This window comes from Agelaius phoeniceus, chromosome 3, assembly GCF_051311805.1.
Source record: "Agelaius phoeniceus isolate bAgePho1 chromosome 3, bAgePho1.hap1, whole genome shotgun sequence".
In the NCBI taxonomy this organism is placed as follows: Eukaryota; Metazoa; Chordata; class Aves; order Passeriformes; family Icteridae; genus Agelaius; species Agelaius phoeniceus.
The window spans coordinates 15,298,454-15,310,984 of record NC_135267.1 but is presented as its reverse complement, the minus strand read 5'-3'; the positions used below and the strand labels follow the sequence as shown (position 1 = coordinate 15,310,984).

The window sequence follows — 12,531 nt, the reverse complement described above, 5'->3', positions numbered from 1 at the left end:
CCTACACACATGCACAGACACCTTTGCAGGAGCCCACCACTGCTAAAATAAAACACAGTTGCAGCAGAGAGATAACTTGTTGAGTACACAGCCAGACTGATCCTTTTCCAGGTATCAGAAGTCAGAGGGGACAAAAAACAAGTTTTCTTTTTATACCATGATCCTAATTGCTATTTTTGTTATTGTTCTTCAGCAACAACAACAAAACCACTGGAAAACTGTACTGAACAGCAAACTAAAACATGCCTACAGCAAGAAGCAGCTTTTTAAACTTCCATCTCACTAGTGCTTGTCTATACTAATAATGTCACCATGTCACTGCTTTTCCTGCATTTTGTTACAGAATATTCTTCCCCCAGTTTTATTATGCTATTCTACTTCAACTTGATGAATTATCTATATTATATTTTTTGAGAAATATTCCCTCTAGGGATGCACATACTTAGTTTAGAAAGTTTTCAGCAGAAAGAAAAGGGGAAGAAAAATAGAAATTTCCACCTCTCCACTTTTTTTTAACTACTCCTGGAACTAGGACATAATTATGTACATTCTCCAATTGCCAGCCAACTCTTAGCTGAATGATGAAAATCAGTGGTACTAAGAAGTGATGTTTGGGCAAGTCTAGGCAGAAGGAAAAAAGAGTCTGTTAGCAAAGAGCAAGAATGGGGAGCTGAAATCACAAGGTGGGGGACCAGTCAAATAGTTTCTCTGGCACTGAGTTTGTTTTTCTACTCCTTTCTCCATGGTTCCAAAACCACTTAAGCATTCAGCCAAAGATAATAGGCTCAACAACCTTCTCTTTTAAAGTGGCACAAAATAAGAAAATAGCTATTCCCACAACAACGTTTAGCAGGAGAGTAGGTGGGTATGCTCTGACTTGTGTAGTAAAACAGATTTCATGTCTGATAGACACAGATTTAAGGTTAAAATGTGTGACTCTATAAATTTAGTTTTCACTTTTTCCTCATCTCCAACATGAGAATTAAAAGGAAATGAAGTACGCGAAGTCACCTTCTCTTTTTAGGCATAGTTATGAATGGATTTTATTAGAATACTTCATTTCAACAGACTTTAACAAGCATTGCTAATAAGATATCTTCTCCCTTCTGCAATGCTAAGGACCCCACAGGCCAAGCATGCATTGTTTGGCTTTTCTGCTACACTTACAGCATTCTATACTTCCACGTGAATATATCAACTCATTCCTGTGGTGTCAGCCTAGAATAGAAATTCAATGCTGAACATGTAACCTGTTCAGTTGGGTTGATGCAGATATGCTTTTATGCTCAAAGATCTCTTTTGTCACCAAAGTAATTTTGGACAAGGAGGCCCTAGAGACCCCTATATAACCCAATTTTTTTTTTAATTAAAACCAAAGCAACAGAAAAAAAAAAGTCATTTGAAAACATAAATTTCATCAGCTAAGTTTCAAGTAAGCTTGTAGCTAATAATATGTGTTCTGCTACTGTGAAAATCTTTATAGGACTAAACAGTCCATGAGGAACTGTAAGCCAGCATTGCCATATAGGAAAACAGTAGCACAAAACCTCCTACTTACCCTTTCTTCATACTTGGCTGTTTTATTTCTGTTGACTACTAATTGGTTTTTAAGAATTGGAAATACTTAAAATTCAAGAATGCTTATTTGTTTAGAATTAGGAAATATCTTCCTGTGCATTCAGTTAGAATGTAAAACATTTTGCAAAAAATCTTCACAATTAAGCATATACCACAAAAACTTTATGTGCTTACTGATGTGTTCTTTTTTTCCTTTTTGAAGATCTGGCTCATTGCTGTTTTGTTTTGTAGAGGAAATGATCCACTTAGAGATCCTGGTAAGCTTTCCATTGCTAAGCAAGTGTCCAAGGCTTAAACTGCACACTACAACAACAGTTCTTACTGAAGACACATGATGGCAAGTTCTAGACTTACAGTCCAGCTATAATTTTGTCTCATCACTTGTTTTAGGACATTTCCCTCATAGGGAAATTTCACGGTTCTGGTTCACCATGGATTTGGGACTTATGGATGTATTTCTGAAGTGGCTGTATGTTCTTGTTTCCCAGTTGTTACTCAGCTACAATAAAAAGAAGAAAGACACCAGTTCTCTAGTGATTTTTCCTTAAAAAAAAAAGGAGAGAGCAGGGAGGTTCACTATTGCCTCATTGAGAAAAGTTGCTTACATACCCAGGGCATGTATATTTCTTCTTTCAGCTTGTAGGTTCAGGTCAGTTGTATGACATTACAATGGATGCAAAGAGGTTGACAGTGGGGAAAAACACTTCCTCTTCAGGAGGCATGTCTTCAATTTTCATTGCCCAGCACATGCAAAGACAGTTAAACAAAAAGAGAAAGCAGTCAGACAAATTTTAAAAAGCATGTTTATGACAAGGATTACATCTGTTGCCTGAGCATGTAATACTCACTAGTTTCTTTGCATGGAGGGGAGGAGGTTATACATTTTGGAAAAGGTCCATACATCAACATCAGAATCCATTATCACATTTCCATGAGTTTTCATATACATTCTCTTGGGATGAAAAATTATGACACCATTTAATGTGCTTAACCTTTGTTGCATTAAAAAGATTATCATATTTTTAGCTGAGAGTTTCATTACATATAATCCTGACACTTCTCATCTAAGTTTCACAGAGGGAAAAAAAGAAAGTCTGAAGGTGTCTTGCAAATAGTTTTGTTTCTTTTTCTTCCCAGTTGGATGTCTTGTTATGAATAAGAAATCAAATTTTGGTTTACCTATGACTGGAATGCATCTGTTGTTAGGCTCTTCAGGCTACTCACTTCTGTACTGGCAGTCTTCACATTTACACCATTCCCCTCAAAAGGAAAGACATTTAGTCCTGCAACTACTTGGAAAGAATCTGAAACATCACTATACACAAAGTCATTATTTTAATTTCAAGAAGCCAAAAAGAAAAACAGTGATGTGGAATAGCCTAGAGGCAGAGTATTTGGCTGGATTGTCAGGCACACAAATGAATTGGCAACTGTAGGCTTCCTCAAGGAGCCTGTCTGTTCTCTAAGGCCACCTTTACTCACTTGGGTATAGTAGGGGAAATCAGACTGGAGCTTTAGAGATTGAATGTAAAGGAGGAGGACCCAGCCCATTCTCAGGGGAGGCTCCACACCCTAAAAATTCATACTTTCCTAGTACCTTGAAATAGCCTGGTTCTGATGGCCTCCAGATTACATTGCATAACACTATTTTTTTCAGAACTTTGTACAAAATAGAATGGGTGAGACGAGAAATGTTCAAAGGAATGATTTTTCAGCAGGAGTGACTTTCAGTTTTGCACTTATGATAAATTCTATATCATGTCAAAAGCAAAAGTTCAAATGAATGTTTTCTGTTTCAAAAATCTAAATAAATACATAAATTCAGACAATATAATGAACTGCAGCTTTCAAAATAAATATACAATGTTAAAGTTATGTATACATTTCAAGTAAGGACCATCTCCTTAAAATCTGAATAATGGTCAGGTAATGACTATTTCAAAATACTGCATTTAAAGAGCAGAAATTGAAAAACCCAAAAATTGTATTTACAGATTCCTAAAAGATATTTTTTAAGTCTTATCATCTTAGCAACATATGTCACAAAAAAGAAGATGCAAAAATAAATAGCCTTATATACAGGGCACTTTCTGGTAGTCTGATTTCTCAACAGTTTCTTAGCCAAAAGAAAACTACAGGCACCAACTTTATGAATTTCATGAGAATCATTAAAAGGTAGTTCCAATTAATAAAGGTGGTAGGCCAAGATAATTTAGACTCTTTCTATCTTGTAGAGGTCCCTGAATAACATTCAAGAATGTGGCACAATTTTAAAGAAGCTAAGGTATTGCTGCCTTGCATCACCAAATCTGTCCCTCCCGACCCTACATTCAGCAGCAACATCTGTTCTCTTTTGACCCATGATTAGGTAATAATCTCAGGGTGGCCTGTGCTGGGTGAAACGATCCCAGTTTTGTAGAAAAGTAATTTTTCTCCAGAAACAATGCTGCACACTTAAAACACAGAGAGCATATAAACCAAAGTTAATTGGGCACATAATGACTCTTGAGTCATAAGGTTAAGTATTGAAAAACAAGGAGATAAACAAATCCCATACACCAGACCACGGAGCAAGCCAACCTGTAGCTGAGGTAATACACTGCTCAGCTTTCCTTCAGACAGAAGTAAGTTTTAGGGAGTGAAGCAAAGCAAATCATGCAATACCTCAATTGAAACAATAGTCATTGTATTAATTTGAAAGAAATGCTATATCAGAGAAGTCCTTCTAATCTTGTAAGAATTTATTTTAGGACTATTTCACAGCTAGAAAAACCACAGAGGTTATTTCTGCGTGTAGCTATATTTCCAGAACCAGATATTCTGAATGCTGGGTCACAGTTTAGTGCTAGTAAGTCAGGGCCTCACAGTCCTGGCTGCCAATAGATGTTTACCTGCAATATTTAAATCTTTATACACTACTCAAACAGTTAAACAAGTCCTATCTATTTTATTAGATTTACTTATTTTTCCAAGATTTTTCCATTTTCCTTTTCTTTTGCTGCAGCTATTATTTTGATTTGAAATTGAAAGCTGTTCTTTAAATACAGAAAATTTCTGCTGCTTCCTAGTAATATAAATTTAGATTCTCATTCATTTTATTGTTGGTGTGCATTTTTTAAACATTCAGAAATCTAAAATCTCCTCGCAGAGATTAAGACTAGTGATCACAGATATCTCATTTTGCCTATCTTTCATCTAGGATTGAATTCTCTTGTTCAGTTTGAAACAGAAAACTATGCTACTAATGAATTTTCTTGTCAAATAAAGCAATACAGTAATTGTCATAAATTCAACTACTAGAATAATGAACATTCCTTCATAACAATCAAACCCAAGAATTTTGTAGTAGGGAGACAAAATAATAGCTTGAATCATTGTGGGCTTAAAAGAATTATTTTATTACACACATGCAAATGATGCTTATGAAAAGCTCATTAACCTTGAAAATTTAAGCAAGAATCCTTCCTGGACCCCTAAGATAGAATTTTGATGGCTATAGACTGTTACATACTTCAATAATAAAAACTGCTTGTATCTGTCACCTTCCCCTCTCTGCAGAGTATATTTATGCAACTTGACACAGGGTGACGTCAGTACTGTATTCTAGAAATGTGGGTATGTGTGCTACTGCCTGAATGGGAAAAAAGTCCAAACAGCCCTTGCCTTGCAGATGTAAGCAGGCATTTCACATGACATGGCAGGAGATGCTGTCTTTGCTGCAAAGTACAGAAAATAAAAGAAAAATAAATCAGTACGGTTGTCACCCAAAATAGCATTTATATGCCTGAAATGCCATAAATCCCTCAAATTTTCTGACTAGAATCTTGCACACAGATGCCCACGTCTTTTACTGCTTAGAAACTCTGTCAATATGGTTGAACAGGCTATTAAATGAAACCTACCTTTTGCAGGGGCGGAATTTCTTCCAAAGTGAATATCCTTGAATCCAAGCCCAAAAGAGGCTTGATCTAACAAGTACCCAGGAATTTTATCCTCCATGTTGCTGCAGAAAGGCTATTAAAACAGCCAAACAATGAAAGAAAAGGAGTGGTGCCTTCCCTTCCTCTTGCTGCAGCTCCATAACTGGAATACCTCCCAAAAGCAGAGAGAAAAGAACCCCTGACAGCTGCCAGTCTCAAGGGGTAATGATCATTGCCCCTCTCCCTTCCAGAGTAGCTGCATGTGCCTCTATAAAAAAAAGAAAAAAACCTACACAAAACTAAAGGCATTTTTCATGTCTCATTTGCAGCAAAATGCAAAGAACTGGGAAACAATATGGAGAGCAAGAAAGGGGAATTCTGATTCTGGAGGACACATGGGGAACATGATTCTGATTCCAACCCCTGCTCACAGAACTACTCTTCCTGGGATGAAAAAATAGGGATAGTCCAGCTAGAGATGACTGAAGTTGTTTTTCTCAAAAATGAATTGGGGCTCCACAGAGCTTATCCAATGCTAAGATGGCCAGTCTTGCAATGACAGGTTTAATGAGGCCCTCTGGCATATTATTAAGAATATCATATCCTCCTTTTAAATTTACAGATTGTAACTACAGACAGTAGAGACAGTCAAAAATCATAAGAATGAAGGACTGGAAAGTGACTAAGGCTTGTGAGATATTTTGAAGTATTCCCAGCCCATCCCTAGCATTTGTTTCAGCTCTTCTTCAAAAATCTCTGATGTCACCAGATCCTTAAAGCAGCCTCTTCTGGATTTCCACAATTTTAACAATGAGAAAGAATTTTTGATATAAACTTTCCAGCCATCTTTCCTTCAAATTAAATAGCTTCTTTTTTCTTTGGCCCACTGACTATGTGGAATAGTTGATCACATGAATCAATTTAAAGCCCTTTAGCATCTCAGAAAATTCTCCAGTCCTTCCTTTGTCTTTCAGAGTTTCAAAATAATAGGCACAGTTCTTTCAACCTTTTTTTTTCTTTTTTTGGTTTTGCTTGGGCTTCAAAAATTTCTCATAGGTACCAATGTTTGTTTGTTTGTTTTTTCTGGATGCTATCCAACTTGTTTGCATCTTTTCTGAGGCTCAGTATAAAACACTGGACATGGCTCTCCAGATAACCTCACTGGCATGGAGTGGGGTTCAGTAATTACCTCCCCTGTCTGACACAATCTCTTCCTTATCATAACAATTCTGGAATGACATTCGCTTCCTGGCAACAACACCATTTCTTTGCCTGTTTTATATGCCTCTTGCATTATAATCCCCTGCCTTTATCAGAGCTGCTGTTGTCTACTTATTTCCACCTTTCCATATTTGTGCTTGATACTTCCCTTTGGAGAACTGAACGTTGTGTTCAGCCTCATTTCATATTGCAGATATCAGAGCACTTCTTCAAACCATAAACTCAAATGACAGATTATGGAGCTACTGTCTTAATCTGTTTTCCTTGTAATAATTTGAGTGAAGATTACATACTTTTCTGTGATTTCCTGTATGTTCTTGCCATTGTCAAGATCTAATCATAACTAATCTATTTTCTTACTCCCCTTGCACTTTTCACCCAGCCAGCCACATTTTCATTCTCTCAGTTTTCCCCTATTTTTTCTTAATTCTTATTCTCTTTTACTTGGAAAAAATTGGAGAAAGACTAATATTTTTTCTTTCCTTTTGGTATAAAGATCATTCTTGATAACATTGAAGTGTTACAAAATGTACCTGCACTAAGAAAGAAAATAAACATTTGCACCAAAAATTGAAAGATAGTCAAATATGGGCTCAAGCCTGATCAAAAGATCCTTTTGATCATTTAACTAAAATAAGAGACTTTGTGGGTTAATTCATGTCACAGGACTACTTAGAATAATGTCTACATTACCTTGTCATCAGGGAAGATGTCAAGGAGCATATGTTACCTCTCTAGGTCACCAACAAAACTAACTGAGCTGTTGGAAAGCATTTTTCATAGGGGAAAGACCACAGATATTGTAACAGTGGAGCTTTTCACACAGAACCAAACCAGCAGAAAATTTATTTTGAAAATAAATATTTTGATTATTCTTTAGACAATGAATTGCAGAAAAAACCATCAGGAGTTTCTAACCAGCAGCGGAAAAGTTATTGCAATACCAAGGGGAAGGGCATCTAGGGTAAAAAAGCAAGAGTGAAATGACATGTTTAGAAAAAAGTAGAATGGGAAATTTTTTTAAAAAAACAGTATTTAGGAAGACATTTAGGAAGAGATTTCAACACATTGAAAAAAAAATTCAAGTATTTAATCTCATCTTCCATGGAGGAACCTGTTAAAGAGACAGTTCCTAAAGAAACTCTTAATGGTCAATACACAAACAATTGTACCACAGACAAAAGAAAAGAATTATAGCCAACAGATTGATATGATTAAACCATGGGAACTTTGTAGATTTCAAATGCAAGGAGGATGCATACAGATATGGTGAGAAGCTCAGCTTAGACAAGACAGAAATCAAAATTTTAGCATGACAAGAAGAGAGAAAAAATAAGGGGCAAACTGGAAAGAAACTGGCAAAGAACATGGAGAATTTTCCACACCTGGAAGTTTTCCATATCTTTCTTACTCTCCCTTGCTGCATTTTTGTGTGCTTTTCCTGTATTCTCATCCCAACATGAAGAACAGGGGTTTGCATCAGTCTGTCACACATCTAAAAACCTTTACCCTGGTCTCCTTTGATTTTCTCTTCTAATCCTTAATTAAATACTCTTTTTGCATTTTCTCCATGGGATCACAACTTCATTCAGTACAGCAGTTGTTATTCAGTATTTTGTTTCAACCTTTTTGTTCAGCTTGTGATTCAGATTTTTTCTTCTCCTTTTTTTAGTAAACATATGTACAAAGGTTTTGCCCAGATCACAAAATTGTTAGTTTCCTTCTAGTTTTGCCTTTGAGATGCACTGCATTTGAACACTTTATAAGCATAATTTGTTTCTCTCCATAATGCAATTGTTGTGAGATGGATGCTAAGCTCTTTTAACTGAGCAGCTGGAACCTGAGGCACAGAAAATGAAGTTAGAATTGCTACAAGAATTCATTAGTCACTGATCACCAAGTTTAGTCAAATAGGAGTGTGATCTTTCAGATTTTATGCAAGCTCAATACCCAGCAAAGATGTTAAAAATCCACCTCAGCAGGTTGGTCCCTCAGTGCAACACATTGGAAACATGTGTGTATGTATAATAAAATATGTTTTAAAAGTATGTGCATATGTACAATACACTAATAATAATGCTAATTAACAAATAGTGCATAAATTGAAAAAAAAAAATTATAGCTCCAAAAAACAGGTTACAGCTTGAAATTTGTTTTTAACTTAAGACACCATGAGGAATCTGTTTGTTATTAACAACAGAATAAATCTTCAAACTCCCCATACAGTTATCTTTTATTGTGTCCAGGTAAGATTATAGACCAGGTAAGATTAAGTTGTCCTGGTGTCAGATTTTTCTGGATGTAAAATTTCCATGCTGTTCATATACCTTAGTGCCAAGAACTAGGAAGAGAAGCAGTGTCTCACTGGAAACAGATTCCTGGCTTTGGAGTGAGAAATGTAATTTGCTCGTAGCTATGGAAGGACACATTTCTTCCTACCAGTAAATTTTATCAGTCATTCAAATTCCCAAAACCAGCTCATCACAGACAGTTCACAGCCCAGCCATTGGGGGAGCTGGGCAGTTCCTCTGCCACCTTGCCTCTCCCACAGTGTCCTAAACAGGAAAACTCAAAAGCTAATGGGGATAGCAAACCCTTCCTAACCTGTTCAGCACAGCAGAGGAGGAGGCTGCAGGGCACTGCCCAAGGCTGTAGGGCACATTGTGCTGTCCCCTCTCGTGCTGGTTCCCCCGCTGAGGGCAGGCCGAGCCCAGGCACAGGACAGGCCCAGAAAAGGGAACCATCCAAGGCCTGGCCAAAGCTCAGGAAATCAGGGTTTGTCCCCAGTAAGCAAAGGTGCTGTGCAAAAGAAACAGGCAGGAGCAAGTGTTTCTAGGCAGGTCAGGACTCACAGCCAAAATAGAGTGAGTTTTGAAGCTAGAATAGAAGCAAGGCTTAGAAGGTCATTTCAAGCCAGTTGGTCTCTAGTGACAGAGGGTTCAATGTCTTGAAGACATTTAGTATTTAATTGAGTGTAGGCATAGCCTGGGTGTCTGTAAGCTGCTGTGATGTAAAAGTGCAGGAAGCTTACATGGATTTGTTCAGTGGCCAGAATAGAGAAGCAATAAAACTAATATAACATCATTTTAAATATAAGCTTTTCCTCACTATAAAGAATTAAACCAAATTAGAGAGTGGCAAAATTGAACGTTTCTGTATTTTTGTGCTATAGCTGCAGGTAAGGTAACTGGAAAAGAAACAAAATCAGAAATTATCAGATTACCTTGGGTAAAGTAAATTAACTGCATCTTCCTTTCTAACTTGATCATATCCACCAAAATATTTGAAAAATAACATTTTATTATCCTTCTTAATTATTCAGTCCTTCCCATTATTCTAATTTAAGCCAGCAGTAACTGAAAATAGCAGAAATCCAAGATGCATTATTTTAAGTTATGTATCTAGACCATCAAAAACAATGAATATAGAAAGTTTTGCAGGTTTTCTCAGACTGTTTCTATTTCAATCCTTCTTGGCATACTACTGAAAAATAAAATCTCCTGTCATAACAAAATAAGTGTGCAGATCTACCATCCTCATTTAAGGTCAGGGGGAAATTAGACACATTGTCTGGTTTCACCAGCATTGTTCTACATCAGGTGTTTGCAAGCTGCAAATCCTTAAAAAAATTTCAGAGAAATGTGGAGACCCTCATAGAGCAAATTTAAGCCTATTGTAACTTGGATTTTGTGACATTTTCAGATACTCTTGGACAAAAAACAATTGACCATCACATTTCAAGTTTTGAGTCAGTGTTCAATTCAAAACAAAAATGTCACCTTTCTATTTCACCATTAAAAACAAATGTTCAGGAAAATTACAGGTGCCAGGACAGCAGTGACTTTTGTCTCCATGTGATCCAATCTCTTCACTTTTGCATGACCAAAGGCTTGAGATGTTCACACAGCATCTGCAGATTCAGATCAATTCAGAGGAGCCACATGCAGGCACAAACATGCAGGTGACTCCTGCCCACCACAGTACAGTACAACCTTAGGGTTATCCAGGAACCATTAGTATTGACCTTAAGTCCTGTGCTGTTTCAGCTTTATGAATCAGAAACTGACTGATATTTCTACCATGCAATCTGTATAAGGCATCACTGTTTCATATTACACCCAATCCTATAACCAGTTTCTACATTAAAATGTGAATTCCCCCTCCATTCATCCATCTTTTCTCCAGAGAAATTATTTTTCCCTCAATAGTCTATAATTTTCTGCCTGTTTTTCTTCACAACAGAAAACTTACTATGCCTTTCTCTGTTCATATATGGGTTCTTGTATACTCCTATCTAAAATCAAGGGAGTTTTTTTTAAAGAGACACAGAAAAGATCCTGAAAAGCTGCTTGATCTCCATCTCCAAGCCTTGCAATTTCATTCAGTTCAGACCTTTTCAGTCACTTCTGGCATGTATCCTCCAGTCTCTCCTTGATTCAGTGAAACACTACCTCCCCTCCTAGTCTGGTGAACTCCTGCCATGCCTGGGCCAGCAATGCTCTGCATGGTTATGCCCCCCACCAACCCAGCCCCACTCTGTGTCACCCCCTGGCAGCCAGACATGGCTGGTCCTGCACCTTTTTCCTGCCTGTTTCTTTCTGCCCCTTGTATCTTTATACTGAGGAGCCCTGACATCATCTTCTACAAGCAGACTCTGTTCACCTCCTCACATGTTATGAAGCTCCAAAGTTCTTCATAAATACAAACCAAAATTTGAAAAAAAGTTCATAGCACATTTACTGCAATATACAATTTGCAAGGAGAGACAAAAGAAGTGCATTGTTTAAATATAAAACCTGATTTTCTTCTCATGGAAAATACATTAATCCTGCCAAACAACAGGCAGCACTGTAGGAGATAATGTAGCAATATTTTTGCAGCCACATAGGAAATCACAATGATGGACCATACAGGATGGTTTTATTTTTAAACAAAACCAGTTTCAGTTGTTGATACTCATCTTCTCCTATCTACATATTCACAACTCTAAAATGTGTGAGCCCTAGCCATTTGTCCAGCATCCAGACAATAATATACATGCAGGTGCTGTATCTAGGAGTCCTGGCAATGACATTGGGAAGAAGAACTCCAGCTGTCAAGTGGTTCTTTCATCTTGTGTGCTCTTCTTATGTTGGTGACCATGTACTGGCTTTAGAGAAACCTTTTTATATCTGTTAGGAGCTCTCAATTTCTCCATCCCCACCTGCATTAGGGTTTGCTCACTGCCCTTTGTCTCCCAGTCCTGGTGGGAAGCTGCAGGTAGATGTGTGCTGAGATCTTGCTGACCATCAGCACACACCATTCTCATAGCCCTTCTCCTGACTTACCCTCAGTGCTTCCACACCCAGACATTCCCAGGTTTAAGATTTCTATAATACTTAACTCTGACACCATCTACATGAGAAAGGTTTTAGTGCTGCAGGTTGCAGGATGTATTTGGAAGAAGGCTGGGAGTTCAATCATTGTTACTTATTCAGAAGAAAGTGCCTAAAATGATTTTTGGGCATGTAAGACAGTTTGAGCTTGAACCCAAAGACTGCATTATTTGGAACTCTGTTCTGTGAGTTGGATGTGCACCAGTGGATATTGCACCAGTGCAAACAGCCCACTGTGAGTAGGAGGGGATCACAGGAATACAGACTGAGTTTTTCACTTGCTGCTCTCAAGGTTCATTTCTATATCTCAGAGCCTGTGTAAAATCCCATCAAGGAAAACGCATTACTTTTAAATAAATTGAGTGTTAGGATATTTCCAGCAATAATAATTTTTATTTCAGTACTAACTAAGACAGAAATATTCCTATAAAACCTTC

At 37.3% G+C, this 12,531-nt stretch overlaps 1 long non-coding RNA gene across 1 annotated transcript; it reads right to left on the bottom strand.

The window, feature by feature from the left end:
* Positions 1-1,030: 1,030 nt before the first annotated feature.
* Positions 1,031-5,610, bottom strand: LOC143693504 (uncharacterized). The gene is made up of 3 exons (XR_013181228.1): positions 5,481-5,610; positions 2,188-2,302; positions 1,031-2,077 (listed from the first exon to the last, which is right to left on the bottom strand). It is a non-coding gene; the product is annotated as an uncharacterized LOC143693504 (long non-coding RNA).
* Positions 5,611-12,531: the final 6,921 nt, after the last annotated feature.